The sequence below is a fragment of the Urtica dioica genome, chromosome 2 (assembly GCF_054948205.1).
Source record: "Urtica dioica subsp. dioica isolate 48M chromosome 2, U.dioica_male_clone48M_v1_H2, whole genome shotgun sequence".
Lineage (NCBI taxonomy): Eukaryota > Viridiplantae > Streptophyta > Magnoliopsida > Rosales > Urticaceae > Urtica > Urtica dioica.
In genome coordinates, this window is record NC_142757.1 from 29,289,703 (window position 1) to 29,312,270 (window position 22,568).

Consider the following 22,568-nt stretch of genomic DNA (forward strand, 5'->3'; position numbering starts at 1 on the left):
CCAAATGAACAAAGCTTTAGCTAAACACTCGGACTCAAAAGTTCACAAACCTTTTCCAAGTTTAGCTTAATGCCAGCTGACTCCACTAAAGAGCTGACACTGAAAATCTCTCGGTTCAAATGAATTTGTTTTCTACTCAAGAATTCGACCTAATTATAATGAGCGGATCCACTGAATATTATCTATGCTACCCTTCATGAATGTCATCAGCTAGTCGGGATTTACTAAATTACCATTTTACCCTTCTAGCTGTTATTTCCTCAACTCCTTTGTCGCTTGTGAATAAGTTAGAAACAATGTATTGACGAGGAGCTAACAAGTCACATTGTTTCATCCAAAAGAGTCAGGACTCAATTTGGACACTGGCCAGTTCATTTATTCACACTCCAAGGAACAAAGCATGAGGTGACATACATTGCATTTCAGCAATCTTGTACATGAATTCCATATCTATGAGAACTTCACAAAGTTACTCATGACATACTCACAACTTAGTATTTCACCAATAGGCCCTGTTCGGAATGACATAGTGAGTCCGAACTCTGACTTTCTCAAATGAGAATACTAAGGTGTGAAATGGCATGTCTCATTTCAGGATTAAGGTAAGCATGATGCAATTCATACATAGTGACTTCGAGACATAAGAGGTTAAATGGTTTGTTCTTATATTGTCTCTAGAAGTGCACTGGTCAATTCAGCACCTTCGGAAGATACCTAGAAGAACTATAGAGTCCCCAACTCTCAATGCCTCATAACCAGACATCATAGATTCTTCTAACAATCATACTGAGGTCAATAGTCCTTTGACCCTAAGATTGCGAATATATCGTTTTAAGCAAACTACGAAGAGTTTGTTCATGCAAATCTACATTTGTCTCTTCGTAAGTTGTTAAGTTTGTTTATGGACTAAAAGACTAAGGTTTTATCATAAAGCTTCAAACAAAGAAGATTGAATGAACGTTTCAACTTTTTATTAATGAATAAGCAATTACAAGCAAGAGTCTTCGTAAGACTATATGACATCAAATGTACATAAATAGACACTACTACTCTTCTTGTGGGCACCATTGACAACATGAACGAGTGGATGCTTCCTGGCCTTAAGTTCTTGAACCACTCAAAACCGGGTCCGGCGAGGGTCAAACTAAAAGCTTGGCACATGGCGCCAGGAGAAACACCCTGCATCGTCATCCAGGTTTCATAGTGCTGGATTTGGTAAGCAGGATCTGCTTTCCCATCATAGGGAGTGAGGTTCGGGAGTTTAAAATTTCCCGTACAAACCTCGGCCAATATTTGATCCGTGAAAGGCGAGGAGTTCTCCTCAACGACCCCATAGGTGCTTCCGCCTACTCCGTAATCTCGGAGATCTCGTACCTCATTCCGAAGATTGTGGATCATAGTGACCACATCAAGACCGGTCGTTGGAGTAACCCCTTGTTCAGGAGGAGTCACCTGTCGCCTCTCATTAGACCCTTGACCTGCGCGGCGGTTCCCGTTAGTTGGGGCTGCCAGCGGGATGTTGGGTCTAGAGCTTAGCCGCTCTCTCAGATCGTTGCCACGCCCAATGCGTTGAGCAGTGAGGCGGTCCCTAAGGTCAGGGCTGGTCGTACGGAGGCGTAGGCTTCGTCTGCGACGGCGCGCTCTCCGCGTACCCTGACTTTCCGCAACATTCTGCCTTTGACCTAGTCGGTCTAGGGCCGAACGTCGGGAATTCCCCTCTTAAGAAGCTGCCGGCACGTCACCTGTTCGGGATAGGGGATTCGATGGACTGGCTTCAAACATGGTGGGGGTCCCCCGTCCTTCGTGAGAAAAGTCTCGATATCCTCCGAATCGCCAGTACCCTCGTAGTCAGGGTCGCGATCGCGGCTTTCCTCGTTGAGGTTCTCGACATCCCCGTTGGGGATTACCGTGTCATGCGCAGGTTGCTTTGCAGCCAGTCGGCTGTGGTACCTTGCGTTCCTCGCCTTTAGCCGGCGGATACTCTCCTCCAACTCCATGATGCGGTTGTCCCTGCTATCAGGAGATGGAGATGGTGAACGGGTCGAGCTCTCTACGTGGAGCGACTCTTCGTCACCATGCGCTCGGGAGCGCAAGAAGTATTTCTTGGTTCCAGTGACGTTATCAGGGTTGTTCATGCCCTCAGAACGTACGGGTGGTTGGCTACTCATCTTTTCTCAAGTTCGAGAAAGTTGAGTTTGTAGAAGAAAAAAAGAAGATGAACAGAAGGGATTTCGGGCTGAATAGGTCGGGAAGTTCCCTCCTTCTAGCGCCAAAATGTTGTCGCACGAAAATGAACAACTATTGAAAACCTCGGGCGGTTCGATCCAAGGCCGGACCAAGTGATCGCACCCGGGCCAAGAATGTGAACTCGAAAGTCTCGAGCTAGGTTTTCTCCGATCAACCCGCCTCTCGGGAGAGGTAGAGGGTGAAGAGGAGGAGTGACCGTGCCTTGGCTATCGGCTGCCTACGTACCTGTGCGTGGGATCAGGTCAGAACATAGTTCAGGCGTGTAAGACGCAGTATGAGGCGTTGAACCTTGGTGGAGAAGCGTACTCGACGAAGGAGACGGAGCGCGGAGGAGTCCTCGGCGACGTCTCGGGACTTCGGATATCGCGTGCGTGTCTAGCGTGTTAGACGCGCGAGGGGAACTCTAGTCGAGAAACCTAGGGGCGTGCTTGAGCACCGGGGTGCGTTCGGTCAGAGGGAGCGACGTCCGGGAAGTTCCCGTGAGTGCTTCGGAACCTCTGAGAACGAGAGAAACTGGTGAGAATGCTTCAGGCCAAAAATGGCATCAAGAGAAGTAGAGGAGAGTGAGAAATCGAGCGTATCGATAGGAGATGAAGGGATGGCTTCCCCCTCAGTGAGAGGGGGTTTATATAGGTGTTCGGGGACCCTAAGGGGGTCCTTTGGCGTCCATGTGGGACTAGGAACGCGCCCCTTTTCAAGAGGAGGCGCACCAAGGAGCAGCGGCGCACCATGCGCGGCGCGCGACCCGCGGCGCGCGGGCTGCGCTGCTCAATGCGCGGCGTGGCCCTACCGGGCGCGGCGCGCGCTGGGCTTCGTCTTTGCGGTCTTTTCGCGATCGTCTCGCTTCCGGGCCCGTTGAGCTATTTTGGTATTTCGGGTTTATGACACAAATGTTTGTTCGACAGATAGGACTCGAGTCGAGGCTCGACTCGAGGAGACTGACTCAAGGCTCGACTCGAGGAGCGAAGCTCAACTCGAGGAGACTGACTCAGTCTCAACTCGAGGGGCGAGGCTCGACTCGAGGAGCCGACTCAAGTCTCGACTCGAGGGGCTAGGCTCGACTTAAGGAGTCAAGAGTTTGGGGCAAGGGCTCGAAGGTTCGTCGCTTTTCAGGACCTCCGGCCTGACCATCGGCCCTTTGAGCGACGCGTCTTCTGGGCGTCTCGGGTTTTCCGAAAACGACCGACAACACATGTTGCAACTATTTCCTTTACACTTATCTCTTACTCTAATTTGATTATTCACCAAAAACTTGAATTCTCGATCTTCTTTTATAAACACCTCTCTCAGCACATTCCATAAATCTTCACTAGACAAAAATTTCATTCCTAACTTAAATTGGAAATTTTCTATACCTAAGTGTGGGTTGTATTGTCTTCGACTCTACCTAACGCACTCACTTTCTTTTTCATTGCTACACAAGCTATCAAAGTCACTATTAGACTTCAAGCCATTAGAATTTTTGCCTTCGCCTTCATCAACAACTTGTTCATCATTATTACTGACTTCCTCAACAATCGTCCGCCAGTTCGACTCGTTCATCTTAATCCATGTGTTCATCATCTCCTCTTCGTCGCTGTCGCCGTCGTATTCTTCCTAAGCCAATAGAAAGTCATCATCATTCCCATCTCCACGTTCGTCTTCCATTATTGGTAATCTACAAACCACACGCTTGATTTTGGGATTTAGTTTTTTAGGTTTTTCTTTTTCTCGTATTTTCTTTTGTACGAAATTTTTGAAATTTCTTCTTTCATGTTGTTTAATTTGGGGATATATGCATTAGGTTTATTTATTTTCTGTTTAAAAAGAAAAGGTTTATTTAGTACTAAAAATCTAATTATTAGAATAAATAATAGATAGCAATCAAATGTAAATTAAAAAAAAATAGGTATGAGCAGAAATAATAGCAACACGTAGGACTTCTGTTAGTATAAACACTAAATATAGTAAGATGAAACTTGAAACGAAAATTGAGTATTTTTGCCATTAAAATAAAAGATAAGGTATTAAAGTGATACAAACATGAAATATTGAGCATTTATGCCATTATTAACTCATATATATGTGTGTGTGTGTGTGTGTGTGTGTGTGTGTGTGTGTGTGTGAAGGGTACACTTAAGGATTAGTGCGTGGTAATTCTGGTTGTTCTTTTCAATTTCCATTTTTAAGAATTTAGCTTACTTTGATCTTTTTATTTCATCTAGAAGCTGGTATATTAATGTGTTACGATATCTGACCTAATTTAAAAAATTTATTTTTTAATTTCATTTTCTTTTAATATTAATATATTAAGTAACATGCAATCTGAAAAGTGTGGCTAATTAATATAAATTATTTTTTTAGTTAGGTTGTACAGTCATCTCGATTTCTCATAGCCGGCCGTATCGTAATCGTATATATACTACGCCACCTATATTATTTTATTTTTTTAATGAAGTATAATTTAGTTATTAAGAATAAGATTTTATATCACTACTACAAATGTTGGATTACACAACGGATATTCTACAACGGAATACAGTATCGTTGTGATATCTATATATGCTTCCACAACGGTACAGTTGTACCGTTGTGGAATGTCCGTGATTCCACAATGGTACAACTGTACCGTTGTGAAAAGCCCGGGATTCCAAAACGATACAACTGTACCGTTGTGGAAGCTATATGCTTCAATAACGGTACAATGGTACCGTTGTGGAATCTCGGACTTTTCACAACGGGAGACTGACCCGTTGTTGGATCTCGCCGCGGCCAAGGCATCAAATCGCCACGGCCAAACTCTTCCACAACAGTACACTGTACTGTTGTGGGAGAGGTGTAAAGTCAGAGGTCTCACCGCCGCGAAATTTATGCGTCGCCGCGGTGAGTTGATTCCACAACGGGACAATAACCCGTTGTTGAATTTTTTTACGACATTTTCCTGTGGCCGAGGCTTGAACTCGCCGCGGCGAAATGTCGTAAAAAGTTTTAGGGCTTCTCTATAAAAGCCTCATTTCGATTTCTTTTTTCATTTTTTTTCACTTTCTCTCGCCTCAGACCTTTATTTCGGCCGATTCTGTGCAATTTCTCCTCTCAAACCCACCTTGAAACGTTGCCGCCATCTCGCCGCCACCAAATCTCGCCGCCCTCCTCGCCGAAGCAAAATCTCGCCGTGTTCCTACTTTCTTTCTCTCGGTGCCGCCTCCCTTACTCTGTCTCCCACCGAATTCTTTTATCAAGGTATGTTTTTAACTCAATTTCATATCAAAATCTTAATTTTCATGAATGTTTTGTGTGATTTATAAACTAATTTATGATTTTGGTTGATTTTGGTTGTAATTTATGATATTGGGGGTGTAGATTTGGCCGAAATTAGGGTTTTCTATTTTGGATTTTTGGTTGTAATTTATGATTTGGGTATAATATTATTTTACGTTGAAAATGAGTTGTATTTTGATATTGTGGTTAAATTGAGTTCGGATTTGAGTTTGAATCACTGTTTGTGATGAGTTTTATGTTTTATTTATTTGAATATTATGTGTTTTTATATGTATTTAGTGTTGAATTGAGTTTAATTTTGTGTGGAAAATGATTTATTCTTTGAAAATATTGTTGAATTTGAGTTTGAAATGATTTGTTCAATTAGGTGAAAGTGGGTCGTTCAAAAATCCCCGCCGGTCACAAAGAAGCCGCCCCTAGCTCTTCTAGGCCCCCCACAAAAAAAATAAGAGGTCTCATCAAGCCGAACCCGAAACCTGAAGTTGATTATAATAGTCGGGTATTCACTAGCAAGGCCGCAGAAGATCGCTACGACATCCTCGTTCAACGAAGTCCGATCTTTGAACGAGGGTTGAAGGTGAGCTCAAGCACGCCTATAGGGGCTCAAATCAACAACACCATCGAAGGTTTCTCTTGGAGAAAATTTTGTGCCACACCGGAGCACAAAGCAAATGTCACTCTCATGTACGAATTCTACGCGAACTTACCAGATCACGAGGATGATGTGGTGACGTTTCGTTGTATAGACGTCGATTGTAGTATCGGAGCCATCAACGCATTGCTAGGAACCCCGGAGATCGAATTCGTGAATGAGGGTTACCGAAAATGGTTGAGAAATCCTAATCTCGATGAAATGTTGAGTTTGTTGACTACTCCAGGAGAGAATTGGGTCATGGACAAAGGAGTTAGAAAGCTTTTCCGTAAATCATTGACGAGGTTAGACTTTTCTTCTTTTTTCTGTGTATTATTTTGTCTATTTTATGTTTTAAATAGAACGGTGTTTATTTTGTCTATTGCATGTTTTAAATATAACGGTGTCTAATGTATAGGCTCGCAAAAACGTGGATTTATTTCATTTGCTCCCCTCTCTTTCCGATAAAGCACTTCACCCGTCTCGACGAGGAACATATCCATCTTTTTTTTTGTGTCATTCGTGGTAACACCATCAACGTCGGTCGATTCATCTACAATTGGATGAAGAGAATCGACTACAAGAATATCAAAAATGGGTTGTCGTATCCGTCAATCATCTACGGCTTGCGTCTGAATGCCGGTGTTGGAGGCGCAAAACACGACACAACCAAGAAGTGTGGGGCGCCTATTAATGACAAGACGATCGAGAGATACATTGTCAAAGAGCCGGAAGAGGAGGAAGAGGATGAAGAAGAGGAGGATGAACCGTCACTCAATGAGCCACTGTTGTGTTTACAACCACCTCCGGGGTATGATCCCGCCACCCAAGAGTACATTGTTCGGTGTAACCACTATCTCGTTGGCGGGTATCAACACACCGAAGACTACATGTACCAACAAGGACAATATGGTGCCGCGGCTTTCGAATGATTGAACGAGCTGATAGATCGATGGGACATCAATTAGGAGAATCAATACCGGTTTCCTCCATATCCTCAATACACATATTATCAGGTGCAAGCACCGCAATGGCCGCCGCATATGGCACCTACTCAGTACCCGACGCCACCACCACCACCACCACAACCACCTAGGAATGACAACGACGACAACGAGTAAACTTTGTTTATGTGTTTTTTGAAACCTTCTAAGTTTAATTATTGTTTTCAAGTTTTATTATGTGTGTGAGACTTAAATATTTATGTCTTTATGTATCTTCTGAGATTGTTTGATACTTGTTTCAGTAGTTTTTAATTTGTGTTTGAGACTCGTTATGGTATTGTATGAATTTGTGTTTGAGACTTGTTACGGTATTGTTATGGTACTATATGGATGATTTGAGTATTTAAAATTTATGTATGGATAGTGTTTGATATTACTTAAGATAAAAAAAATTAATAACTAGATTATTTGTAAGTTCAAAAAATCAAAAAATTTCAAAAGCATACATTCTCCCCGCAGCCAAGTAGCATATAGCCGCGACCAAGCTTTACTTTGGCTGCGGCCAGGTAGGTTAGCCGCGGCGAGTAATATATACAGCCGCGGAGAGATAGGTTCCCAGAAAAACATGTACTCTGGAACTTATTTCGCCGCGGCCACGTTTCTTGTTGGCTGCGGCCAGAAATTCTGGCCGTGGCGTGGTTTATACCTGACGCGGCGAAATGGGTTCCTAAAAAAACATAGATTCTTGAACTTATTTCGCCGCGGCCACGTTTCATGTTGGCTGCACCCAGAAATTCTGGCCGCGGCGTGGTTTATACTTGGCCGCGGCGAAATGGGTTCCTAAAAAAACATAGATTTTTGAACTTATTTCGCCGCGGCCACGTTTCTTGTTGGCTGCGGCCATAAATTCTGGCCGCGGCGTGGTTTATACCTGACCGCGGTGAAACGGGTTCCTAAAAAATCATAGATTCTGGAACTTATTTCGTCGCGGCCACGTGTGTTGTTGGCTGTGGCCAGACATCATGGCCGCGACGTGTTACGTACTTAGCCACGGCGAAATGTGTTCCTAAAAAAACATATGCTCTGGAACTTATTTCGCCGCAGCCAAGTGTAAGGCTCGCTGCAGCGTAACTACTTAGCCGCGGCGGAATATTTAGCCACGGCGGTTTATAGTCTTGGCTGCGGCCATATTAGTATTTATCAACAAGATATTAACAATAATATAACAACTATATAAAGTATATATCATAAAATAAACTTCACGATCATCATCTAAAACTTAAAATACGTATTTTTTTCACACTAAAATTGGATTGATATTCGAACGATGTAAATGAGAAACATCATCATCATCAAAATCTTCGATCTCTTCATCAACAAGTGGTAAGCCGTATGTGAATGGGGGATATTAGACATGTTGTCGTCTTCATCTTCTTCAATATTTCTCACTTTCATGTGAACCACTAATGAAAAATCTGGATTGACGGGTTCTGATACGTAAAACACTTGAGTTGCTTGTGAGGCCAAAATAAATTAATCATTCTCGTAACTTGTACGTCGAAAGTCGACAATTGTAACTCCGTCTTTATCAACTTTAACATGATTGTTGTCTGCCCATTTGCACTTAAACAAAGCGATTCGCAACCCACAATAATCAAGTTCCCAAATGTCTTCAATGTACCCATAATAGTTCATGAAAGCTTTTTTGGATTTTTATCCTTTGTCGAAGAAACGTGTAATGCTTCAGCAAGTAATATAACACCACTATTTTGAAGGGGATGCTTGTTGTCTCTTTCTTTGGTGTAAAAAGTAAAACCATTAATAGACCAAGCAGTGTACCTTGTAACCATTGACAAAGGATCTCCAGATATTTTGCTCAACGTTTCTGAGTGTCCTGATTCTTGAAATTATCGTTTTCCAAGCCACTTCTGAAACAAAAGATTGTGCTCTTCTTATAACCATTTTTCATTTTTAGCTCTTTTTGGATCATTTTCTATCAATTCCTTCAAATGAATATCCACAAACGGCGTGATCTCGGAAACGTTATGCAAGACGTGGAGACTGGCTTGCTCCCACTCTTTCCGTTTGATGATAGAATAAGTACCTATACATAACCACTCATATAAGTAGTGGTCCTCTCATGAATAAGTTAAATACACAAAAGAAAGTGTCACAAAACATACCTGTAGATAAAGCTTTTGATTCATGACTTGTGTTCTTTGGCAACCGAATCGCGTCTGCATTAGTTAAATACTCCGAACAAAATTCAACGGACTCATCTGCTATATAGTTTCTACTATGCTCCCTTCCGGCCTATTGTAGTTCTTCACATAACTCTTCAACACTTTCATGTAACGTTCGATTGGATACATCCAACGTAAAAATACGGGCCCACATAATTTTACTTCACGTACCAAGTGAACAGTTAAGTGAATCATGATGTCAAAAAATGAAGGTGGGAAAAACTTCTCTAGCATGCATAGAGTTTTTACCAACTCCGATTGCATGGAATTCAACCGAGTGGGATCGATAACCTTCGAGCAAATCAAGTTGAACAATACACATATCTTGGATATTGCAAATCTCACATCGGGTGACAAAATTCCACCCAAGGCGAAAGGTAACATTTGTTGTAGAAGCACATGACAATCGTGAGTCTTCATTCCAATAAGTCTCAAATATTTCATAGATACAAATCTCGTATAGTTTGGAGAATGACCATTGGGAACTTTGATAGGCGTAAACCATTTACACAACTTCTTCTTGTCCTTCCGATCTAGAGTGTACTTTGCCACTGGCAATTTTGTTTTTTGTCCGCACTCCTCCTCGACATGCAAAATACTTCTTATATTCAGCTCCTTGAGATCCCTTCTAGATTTTATTCCGTCTTTCGATTTATGTGGATCATCAAGAAGCGTACCGATAACGGATTTGCAAACATTTTTCTCGATATGCATAACATCCAGACAATTCTGAACGTAGTGCATCTTCCAATACGAAAGGTCATAAATTATCGATTTCTTCTTCCAAGGATTCTCTTGAAACGACTCTTTAGTACTAGCACGAGGCTTTCTTTTTCCAAGGACTTCATTGACGTTTTTTTATCATCTCGTAGACATCTTCACCGGAAAAAATTCGAGGAGGGAGCCGTTCTTCTGTGTTTCCATCAAATGCTTGTTTTAATCTTCTAAATGGGTGGTCTTTTTTTAAAAATCTTCTATGCCCGAGAAAAACAGTCTTCTTCTCATGCTTCAACCGGATGGAAGATTTGTCTTTCATACAAATAGGAAAACCAATCGAGCATTTCACAAAATATCCTAACAAATTTCCATAGGCCGAAAGTCGTTAATAGTCCACAATAACATTGCCCGTAAGTTGTAAGAATCTCCACGATAAGCGTCTTTGACCTCATAGCCCTTCTCCCATCACATCTTCAAATCATAAACAAACGGTGCCAAATAAACATTGATATCATTACCTGGTTGACTCAGTCCTGATATCAGAAACGTTAACATCAAGAACTTTCTCTTCATACAGAGTTTTGGAGGAAGATTGTAGTTCACCAATATAACTGGCCAAACACTGTATTTACTGCTCATCATGCTAAATGGGTTCATACCATCAGTTGCTGAACCAAGACGAAGATTTCCATTGGGAAGCATCGGCAGAATGTCTGAGAACACCATCATTGACACGTTTTTCGGAGTGCCAAACCATGTTCTTCGCGTGTTTGGCACTATTAAACATTCACCGGAAGCGTGGCATTGGAGGAATGTACCATAACGACTGTAATCATAAAAAAAAACAATAAGAAGCATATCATTATAGGCTATATATGCATTTGATAATCGAGTAGTGAATACATACTTTAACTGGAACTCCTTTGACTCCGTCACGTGTCATTTTACCCTTCTTCCACCTTAACTCTTTGGAGGTCGGACATTCATCTAGATTTTCATACTCGTGTCTGTATAAAACACAATCATTCGGGCACGCATGGAACTTCTCGTACTTCATACCTAATGTGCCCAAAGTCTTCTTCGCCTCATACATACTTAAAGGAACTTTATTTTCTTTCGGAAAGGCTTGTTTAAGTGTTTCCAACAATTTTGTAAAGCTAGTGTTTGTCCAACCACCCGACGTCTTCAAATGGAACAGTGTAACTAAAAATGACAACTTCGAAAAGCTTGTACACCATTCGTATAATGATGTCTCCGCATCAATCATCATCGACTCAAACAACTCCGGCCGGTCAACAAAATCGTCCTCCAAATCATTCATCATTCTGGGCATATCATCAACATCATCTTCAATATCATCAACGCTATTGTTTATCGTCGAATGAAAAACCTCACCATGGTAGTACCATCTTTCATAGGAGGTCATGATTCCATACATAAACAAATGGGTTCGAACAACATCAAGCGAAAAATGCCTATGATTTCCACATCGAACACAAGGACAACGAATAGATTTCACGTCGTCCATAATATCTCTAGTGAATTTACAAAAACTATTATGAGCTAAGAAGTTTACTAACCTTTCTTGAAGCTTGATCTTTGAGAAGCTCTTAGAAAGTTGCAACGCTCGTCTCCTCGCAGCACGTCTCTCTTGCTTTCCTTGCCAACTCGAGCAACCACGAAAGTTTCTATCACATGAATCACTCGAGAATAAAGGAATTAGTGAGTGGGCACTTTTAAACACGACGACTTGAGAACAAGTCTCAAAGTCGAAGAGCTAAAACCACTAGGTCAAATGAGGACCTAGGTGCCAAAGCAAAAACAAAAATAACTAGAGAGAGAGAGAGGAGAAATCGGCCACAAGGTCTAGAGAGAGAGTCTCTCAATCTCTAACTTATGTGGAATGAATCAAATGAGAGGAATGAGGTGGGGTATTTATAGGAGAAGGATTACCTTCAAAAGGTAGTTTCCTCATACCCCTTGCACGTCCAAATGAGCTTCTAGAAGCCTTTGGATTTGTTTCCTCATTTGCTTTCTCTCTTAGTTGGCCGAAAATGCACTTTCCTTCTAAAGGAAATTTGTTTCCTCTTTTTTCTTTTGGCAAGTATCTTCATACATCAATGCACAAAATAAACTCTCTTTTTCTCTATGGGGCTGCACGAAATTAGTCTCCCCTTCTCTTGGGTTGGACGGCCAAAGGGCTTCCAGAAAGACTTTCTAGATTTTTCTTTACTTGTTCATGACAACATAAGAAAAGCCCATTGAGAATTTTCAAGTAAAATTCTATGAAATGAAATTAATCCACAAGGCCCAATGAACACATCATTGCCAAGTGATATAGGCCATCATATGACCATGTCAAAAAAATTTATTGACATTCATTTCATGCTATGTCCAAAAAGACAAATTTACCCTTTTGCCAATTTTCGTAAAACTTGTCTCGTTCTTGTTTTGACTTAGCTTCTAGTTTAACTATTCCTACTCGATATGATTTGTGACAGTGACCTCATAGATCCAAATGAACAAAGCTTGAGCTAAACACTTGGACTCAAAAGTTCACAAACCTTTTCCAAGTTTAGCTTAATGCCAACTGACTCCACTAAAGAGTTGAGACTGAAAATCTCTCGGTTCAAATGAATTTATTTTCTACTCAAGAATTCAACCTAATTATGATGAGCGGATCCACTTAATATTATCTATGTTTACCCTTCATGAATGTCATCAGCTAGTCGGGATTTACTAAATTACCATTTTACCCTTCTAGCTGTTATTTCCTCAACTCCTTTGTCGCTTGTGAATAAGTTAGAAACAATGTATTGACGAGGAGCTAACAAGTCACATTGTTTCATCCAAAAGAGTCAGGACTCAATTTGGACACTGGCCAGTTCATTTATTCACACTCCAAGGAACAAAGCATGAGGTGACATACATTGCATTTCAGCAATCTTGTACATGAATTCCATATCTATGAGAACTTCACAAAGTTACTCATGACATTCTCACAACTTAGTACTTCACCAATAGGCCCTGTTCGGAATCACATAGTGAGTCCGAACTCTGACTTTCTCAAATGAGAATACTAAGCTGTGAAATGGCATGTCTCATTTCAGGATTAAGGTAAGCATGATGCAATTCATACGTAGTGACTTCGAGACATAAGAGGTTAAATGGTTTGTTCTTATCTTGTCTCTAGAAGTGCACTGGTCAATTCAGTACCTTCGGAAGATACCTAGAAGAACTATAGAGTCTCCAACTCTCAATGCCTCATAACTAGACATCATAGATTCTTCTAACAATCATACTGAGGTCTATAGTCCTTTGACCCTTAGATTGCGAATATATCGTTTTAAGCAAACTACGAAGAGTTTGTTCATGCAAATCTACATTTGTCTCTTCGTAAGTTGTTAAGTTTGTTTATGGACTAAAAGACTAAGGTTTTATTATAAAGCTTCAGACAAGGAAGATTGAATGAACGTTTCAACTTTTATTAATAAATAAGCAGTTACAAGCAAGACTCTTCGTAAGACTATATGACATCAAATGTACACAAATACACACTACAACTCTTCTTGTGGGCACCATTGACAACAAACTCCCACTTGACTCAAAGAAGAGGTGTGTAGTCGTTCATGCCTAATCCCTCTCGATGTTGGTCGAAGACCTTGTTCGCTAGGGCCTTGGTGAATGGATCTGCCAGAGATCTACTTCACCTCCACGTCTCCGCGCTGCACGATCTCTCGAATCAAATGGTATTTCCTCTCAATATGCTTAGAGCGCTTATGGCTTCAAGGTTCCTTTGAGTTAGCGACAGCCCCACTATTATCACAATAAAGGGTCATGGGCTCGTCGACGTTTGGAACTACTTCCAAATACTTAAGGAATATTCTAAGCCATACAGCCTCTTTGGATGCTTCACAAGTAGCCACATATTCTGCTTCCATTGTGAAGTCAGCAATGCAAGATTGCTTAATACTTCTCCACACAACAACTCCACCATTAAGGATGAACACAGATCCCGAAGTGGATTTCCTGGAATCCTTATCCGCTTGAAAATCGGAGTCGGTATATCCCGTCATAGTCAGGTCAGTACCTGAGTATGTAAGCATCTCCTAGTTCTTCGAAGATACTTTAGAACATGCTTAACAGCAATCTACTAGTGCTCGGGTCCAGGGTTGGATTGGAAACGACTAACTACGCCAACGGCGAAACAGATGTCAGGTCTAGTGCAAAGCATAGCATACATGAGGCTTCCTACGGCAGAGGCGTAAGGAATTTTCCTCATGTCTTCAATCTCTTGTGCAGTCTTGGGAGACTGGTCCTTAGAGAGTGAAACTCCATGCCTAAAGGGTGTTTGACCCTTCTTGGAGTCTTGCATCGAGAAGCGATCCATCACCTTATCAATATAAGATGCTTGAGAGAGCGACAGGGTCCGGTTTTTCCTATCTCGAAAGATTTGGATTCCCAGATCGTATTGCTTTGCCAGCCAGAACTTAACCTCAGATAACTTACCCACGTCATTACCAATGAGTAGTATATCATCGACATATAGCACCAGAAACACAACTTTGCCTTCGTGTATTAACTTGTAAACACAAGGCTCATCTATTGACTGTTCATCGAATCTGATATTCCATGACCTAGATGCTTGCTTTAATCCATAAATGGACTTAAGCAACTCACAAACCTTGGTCTCTTGACCTTTTTCAACGAAACCGTCTGGTTGAGCCATGTAAATGCGCTCGACAAGATTGCCATTCAGAAAGGCTGTCTTGACATCCATTTGCCAGATCTCATAGTCGAGAGCTGCAGCTATGGATAGGAGTATGTGGATGGATTTAAGCATCGCGACTAGCGATAAGGTTTCTTCATAGTCAATCCCTTCTTGTTGGGTATAACCCTTCGCCACAAGTCATGCTTTGAACGTCTCGACGTTCCCATCAGGACCCATTTTCTTCTTGTATATCCACTTACACCCTACGGGTTTAATCCCTTCAGGAAGGTCTACAAGTTTCTAGACTTTGTTGACATACATCGAGTGCATTTCAACTTTCATGTCGTCAAGCCAAAGGTTTGATTCAGAACAAGCCATCGCTTGGCTATAGGAAACAGGATCATCCATGTCAGAGATGGCTACAAGAGAGTCTCCATGAGACATGTACCTGTTAGGCTTTTGAGTAGCCCTCCCACTACGTCGAAGTACTACTTGACGAGATTCTGATGAGTTAGGTTGTGTTTCAGTTGGGGTAAGAACAGTTCTTACAGATGAGGTAGAAGCTTCCTCACCCAACTTTTCTTCAAGCACAATTTTGCTTCTAGGTTTTGCATCCTTCATAAAGTCCTCCTCAAGGAAACGAGCATTCGTGCTAACGAAAGTCTTATCGTCCTTGGGACTATAGAAGATGAAACCCTTGGTTTACTTTGGATATCCCACAAACAATCATAATTCTGACCTACTAGCCAACTTGCTAGTCTTTTGCCTTAGCACATGTGCAGGGCAACCCCAAATTTGGATGTGGCCCAAACTTACTTTACGGCCAGTCCATCTTTCATAAGGAGTACCAGGAACCGTTTTAGATGGAACTTGGTTCAGAATGTAAGCTGCTCTTTCGAGAGCATATCCCCAAAAGGAAAGCGGGAGTGATAAGTAACTCAACATTGATCTAACCATCTCCATAAGAGTTCGGTTTCTTCTCTCTGACACTCCATTTTGTTGAGGTGTGCCAGGTGCGGTAAGCTGAGAAGCAATACCTTCTTCTTTAAGAAAGTCATCGAACTCTCCAGACATATACTCACCACCTCGATCAGATCGAAGGGTTTGATCAGTTTGCCAGTTTGCTTTTCCACTAAAGCCCTAAAGACCTTAAATACGTTAAAGGTCTCGGATTCGTGTTTGAGCAAATAGACAAAAACATATCGCGAGTAATCATCGGTGAAGGTAACGAAGTATTCGTATCCTCCACGTGCCTGTTGGCTAAGCGGACCACATACATCAGAATGTATTAGTTCCAGCAACTCAGTGGCTCTTCGACCCTTATCGGAGAAAGGTCGCTTAGTCATTTTTCCTTCTATGCAGGATTCACAAGTAGGTAGTGAACCTATTGCAGAGGCTTGGAGTGGACCATCCCTCACAAGTCTCTTAATCCTATCTAGACTGATATGACCAAGTCTTAAGTGCCATAGGTATGTTGATTTTGTTAGATCGGAGGATTCAGAAAGTTTGATCCTCTTTGGCTCCCTAATTAGATCATTATCTATTTCGGTGTCTAAAAGAGAAGGTTGAGTGGGATAGATGTAGAAAAGAGCACTCTTCATACATGCATCAGTGACAAAAGAATTATCAGGAAACGAAATACGAATTCCATTCTTAATGAACTTTAAACAATAATCTTGCTCACGAAGACGAGCAACAGATATTAAGTTCTTTCCAAAGGAAGGAACGAAATAAACATTAGTCAAGTTTAATGTACGGTCTTCAAAAGACAGCGTCACGGATCCCACAGCCTTCGCAGACACCAGGCTCCCATCACCCCATTTGAAACATAACTCGCCTTCCTCTAAGCTTTTGGTTTTCTTGAAACCATTCAAGGAACAACAAATATGGTTAGTAGCAGCGGAGTCAAGAATCCACGTTGATACATTATCAGCTACTAAGCATGCTTCGGTAACTAGTACAATACTATGTTCCTTTGCTTTGAGATAGGCGGGACAGTTCCTTTTATCGGCCTTGTAAGGTCCCTTCTCAGTTCTAGAGGCGGAGGCTTTGTGCTCAGTAGCATGTGCCTCTCCTTTATTCCTCTTTCTCTTAGTGAGACCTACAGCAGTGTGAAGTTCCATCATAAGCTTGGTAACAGTGTACTCTAGCTTGTTTATGGAGTAGTTCATCTTGGAGGTATCAAAAGATGCGGGGAGAGTTTCTAAGATCATATCTATGACATTCTTCCCATCAATCTCAGATCCTAGGATTTCCATTTTATTTAGAAAACTAATGATCAGTATCATAAAGTCTCCAACGGGAGTCCTAGCCTTCATGTGACAGTTCATAAACTGTCGGACTGCTTGTTGCCTTGTTTGACGCCCTTGCCCTCCAAACATCTCAAGGAGATTGTAGAGCATTTCGGCGGCAGTCTCGATGTCACGATGTTGCTCTTTCAGCATATTGTTCATAGATGCCAAGATACAGCACCTCACAATCTCATCGGATCGAATCTAGGCCGCTAAGGCGTCATTGTCCTCTTGCGTCGAATCATCATTCGTCAGAGGAGGACACGGGGTGGTGAGTACCCATTTGTGCTTGTTAATGATAAGGATGATGTCGAGGTTATGTTTCGAGTCTATGCAGTTTTCGTTTTCGAGTTCGTTCGAGGAAAGGATGAGAGATGTTTGCGAGACATGTTGCTTATTTAAGTTGAAACAAGTTTATGATTAGTCTTTGGTTTAGGATTTAAGTTTGTTTAAGACTTGATAAAATCCAAAGGTGTTATAAACCAAACGATAATTTACTCCCTGAAGAGAAGGCCGCAAAAAATCTCCATTTATAAGTAAATGACACATCATTAATGCTTAGCCAAGATGTCAATACACCAAATTTTGACTAGCCACCTTGTAAATTGGTTTGATCACTCACATCCTTTCGCAGGGCCTCGAGGGAGGATTACTAGGGATTGAGTCTAAGTGTGTAACCAACCACTTAGTCCAAAAGGTCAACTTTGAAAAACAATCCCCCAAGGGGAGGCCTTGTCATCATCGTCTCACTTTCGGATTTAGCTCATTGAGCAATGATCAGTGCAAAGCGCCCTTGAGTACTCTCATTTAAGAGAGGGCCACGAGGGTGACTCTTAGTCTGGCGAAAATTGCACCTTTCATTAGTGTTGGGGATCGTGGGTTACAAACAACAAGTATAACCCTCCCACTTAGTTTTTGGAGTTGGTTCATCGACTCTTATAAGTTCGGAAACAGATTTCCTAGCTAGAGAGCGACAGAGCGGACAACTAGAAGAGAATCCTAGATCGACATGTTCAGAGCAGTATTAGTGCATAAAGGCACAAGGTACATACTCGATCTTTTCCTATATTCTATTTCGGGAAAGTGCATGAGGGAAGTGTGAACTTCAACTCACTCGAACACTTGAAAGTTTGAGATTACACATCTTTTTATTTTTCGGCTTGTCTACAAAGAGACCTCCCACTCAAATTTTCAAGAGCATATGGATTTTGAACATATGTGATATAGATATAGTTTTGAAAACATTTTGAAAACTTATTTGATTTGGATGACAAAATATTTTCAAGTTTGAAAGTGAAAACGGTTTTTCAAAATTCAAACTAGTTTTGTAAAAACTCAATTTCAATTAATCTTTCAAAAATCAAAACTTTTAATCTTACACATCATGTTTATAATCTTATAAAAAACAATTTTTGCTCAAGAAAATTTTCTCATTAGAGTTCTATAACTAATGGTAGTGGGGTTTGAAAATCCGGATTTCTAAAAAACTGGAGTTTCAGCACAGCCGCGCACCTCGGAGTAAAATCGCCATATCTAGCGGCTCCGATGTTCGTTTGAGCCGAAACCGGTGGTATTGGACAGAGGATAGACAGAGCTTTAATTTGATTCAAGAATCATTAAATTTAGATTTCTGAGCAGAGAGTTATGCCACTTTTAATGCGGGTTTACTCCAGCTCGAAGAAAAATAAATAATAAAAGCTTGGTCCTTTTTAGGTGCGAAAAATAATCGAGTGTAACGGAACGTTTTATGAAGGTTGTTAAAGCTTTTATTTGTGTTTTATTAGCAAGGTAATAACAAGGCATAAAAGAAATAACAACAAGCATAAAAAGATTCAAGTAAAAAAAAGAAACTAGTAAGACAAGAAAACTAGTCACAAAATTTTACTCGAAATTTCTCAAACCTTTAAAACACGTTTTTCAATATAAAAAAAATTAAATTTTAGAACTGATTCTAATGTGTTTTAATATCATCCCAAACTCATAGAAAATCAACATGATTTTTAATTTAAAGGCAAGAGCAATAAATTAAAAAAAATCTAAGATAACAATTCTAACTTGTCACAAAATTAGTAAACTTTCGAAAACGATTTTCAAGCACACAATTTTAAAAACATGTACATGCTAATCTTTGACCATAGCTCTGATACCATTTGTTGGAATCGATCTAGGGTTTAAGAAAATAATTAACGCTTCGGTAAGCGGCGGAATTTCAAAAATTTTCTTTTACAAGTAAAACCAGTTTTTACTAACCTAGACAAAAGAGCAAGTACACGTAATTAAAAACTATTATGAGCTAAGAAGTTTACTAACCTTTCTTGAAGCTTGATCTTTGAGAAGCTCTTAGAAAGTTGCAACGCTCGTCTCCTCGCAGCACGTCTCTCTTGCTTTCCTTGCCAACTCGAGCAATCACGAAAGTTTCTATCACATGAATCACTCGAGAATAAAGGAATTAGTGAGTGGGCAGTTTTAAACACGACGACTCGAGAAAAAGTCTCAAAGTCGAAGAGCTAAAACCACTAGGTCAAATGAGGACCTAGGTGCCAAAGCAAAAACAAAAATAACTAGAGAGAGAGAGAGGAGAAATCGGCCACAAGGTCTAGAGAGAGAGTCTCTCAATCTCTAACTTATGTGGAATGAATCAAATAAGAGGAATGAGGTGGGGTATTTATAGGAGAAGGATTACCTTCAAAAGGTAGTTTCCTCATACCCCTTGCACGTCCAAATGAGCTTCTAGAAGCCTTTGGATTTGTTTCCTCATTTGCTTTCTCTCTTAGTTGGCCGAAAATGCACTCTCCTTCTAAAGGAAATTTGTTTCCTCTTTTTCTTTTGGCAAGTATCTTCATACATCAATGCACAAAATAAACTCTCTTTTTCTCTATGCGGCTGCACGAAATTAGTCTCCCATTCTCTTGGGTTGGAAGGCCGAAGGGCTTCCAGAAAGCCTTTCTAGATTTTTCTTTACTTGTTCATGACAACATAAGAAAAGCCCATTGAGAATTTTCAAGTAAAATTCTATGAAATGAAATTAATCCACAAGGCCCAATGAACACATCATTGCCAAGTGATCTAGGCCATCATATGACCATGTCAAAAAAATTTATTGACATTCATTTCATGCTATGTCCAAAAAGACAAATTTACCCTTTTGACAATTTTCGTAAAACTTGTCTCGTTCTTTTTTTAACTTAGCTTCTAGTTTAACTATTCATACTCGATATGATTTGTGACAGTGACCTCATGGATCCAAATGAACAAAGCTTGAGCTAAACACTTGGACTCAAAAGTTCACAAACCTTTTCCAAGTTTAGCTTAATGCCAACTGACTCCACTAAAGAGTTGACACTGAAAATCTCTCGGTTCAAATGAATTTATTTTCTACTCAAGAATTCAACCTAATTATGATGAGCGGATCCACTTAATATTATCTATGTTTACCCTTCATGAATGTCATCAGCTAGTCGGGATTTACTAAATTACCATTTTACCCTTCTAGCTGTTATTTCCTCAACTCCTTTGTCGCTTGTGAATAAGTTAGAAACAATGTATTGACGAGGAGATAACAATTCACATTGTTTCATCCAAAAGAGTCAGGACTCAATTTGGACACTGGCCAGTTCATTTATTCACACTCCAAGGAACGAAGCATGAGGTGACATACATTGCATTTCAGCAATCTTGTACATGAATTCCATATCTATGAGAACTTCACAAAGTTACTCATGACATTCTCACAACTTAGTACTTCACCAATAGGCCCTGTTCAGAATCACATAGTGAGTCCGAACTCTGACTTTCTCAAATGAGAATACTAAGCTGTTGAATGGCATGTCTCATTTCAGGATTAAGGTAAGCATGATGCAATTCATACGTAGTGACTTCGAGACATAAGAGGTTAAATGGTTTGTTCTTATCTTGTCTCTAGAAGTGCACTGCTCAATTCAGTACCTTCGGAAGATACCTAGAAGAACTATAGAGACTCCAACTCTCAATGCCTCATAACCAGACATCATAGATTCTTCTAACAATCATACTGAGGTCAATAGTCATTTGACCCTTAGATTGCGAATATATCGTTTTAAGCAAACTACGAAGAGTTTGTTCATGCAAATCTACATTTGTCTCTTCGTAAGTTGTTAAGTTTGTTTATGGACTAAAAGACTAAGGTTTTATCATAAAGCTTCAGACAAGGAAGATTGAATGAACGTTTCAACTTTTATTAATAAATAAGCAGTTACAAGCAAGAGTCTTCGTAAGACTATATGACATCAAATGTACACAAATACACACTACAACTCTTCTTGTGGGCACCATTGACAACAGCAAATGGGCGAGCGTACATGAAAACCGAACACGTTCATTTTTCATCTTTGGAGGATGTAAACATACGAGTGAGCATTGCAATGGCTTTGATTAAGAAAGTTTTTTTTACCGATTCCCACTGATGAAGCCAAGACTATTGAAGAAGCCATAGGGGGCTTCGTTAAGTGGTCAAAGAGATTAGTAGAAACTGAAATTGCAAAAGAGAGTCGCGGCCCGGTGGTCACACATGTGTTGAAGGTCGGTGGTGATAGTGAACCTAGCGCCGATGTCGATAAGAAGATTTCATATAAGTTGATTAATCCAAAGTTTCGATTGCTCTCCCAACATGCCAACCGAGTAATGTTACCGAAAGGGGATTCAATTAATGTCAAAGTTTGTGCAAGTATCGCCGTAGAGCGTATTCCGGTGACGTTTGACGATGTTAAAGAATTCCTTAAATACGAGGAAATAGGCGCGTCGTGCATAACGGTTTACATGGGGTAAATATTTCTTTTATATTATTTTTCTTATATCAATATACAATATTTCATTTTATTAACTAAATCAATAATTGTTTTTCGTAGTTATCTACAATCCATATTAGACCAAAATAAGCGGAGTGAAGTAATGTGTTTTGTTGAAGCGAGTTTGAGTTGCTACCTCCAAACCAACAACGATGAGGCCCATTTGTCCAAACGCATCAAGCAAATCGGCAAAATAGTACGAAATTGCAAACCAAAACAACTAGTTTTGATTCCGTACAATTTAAATGATCATTGGATGCTTGTTGTCTTTGATCTTTGGAAACATCAAGCGATGTTCTTCGATCCGTTGAAAAATAAACTCCCATTGGATTTAAAGAAGTTGATAATGTTGGAATTGATCTAGGGTTTAAGAAAAAGTTTAACGCTTCGCAAAGCGGCGGAATTTTAAAAAATTTCTTTTCAAGTAAAAACAGTTTTTTACTAACCTAGACAAAGAGCAAGTACATATAAATAAAAACTATAATGAGCATAGAAGTTTACTAACCTTTCTTGAAGCTTGAACTTTGAGAAGCTTTTGGAAAGTTTGCAACGCTCGTCTCCCCTAGCAGCACGTCTCTCTTTCTTTCCTCGGCACCTCGAGCAAACACGAAAGTTTCTATCACTAAATCACTCGAAATAAAAGGAATTAGTGAGTGGGCACTTTTAAACACTACGACTTAAGAACGAGTCTTGAAGTCGCAGA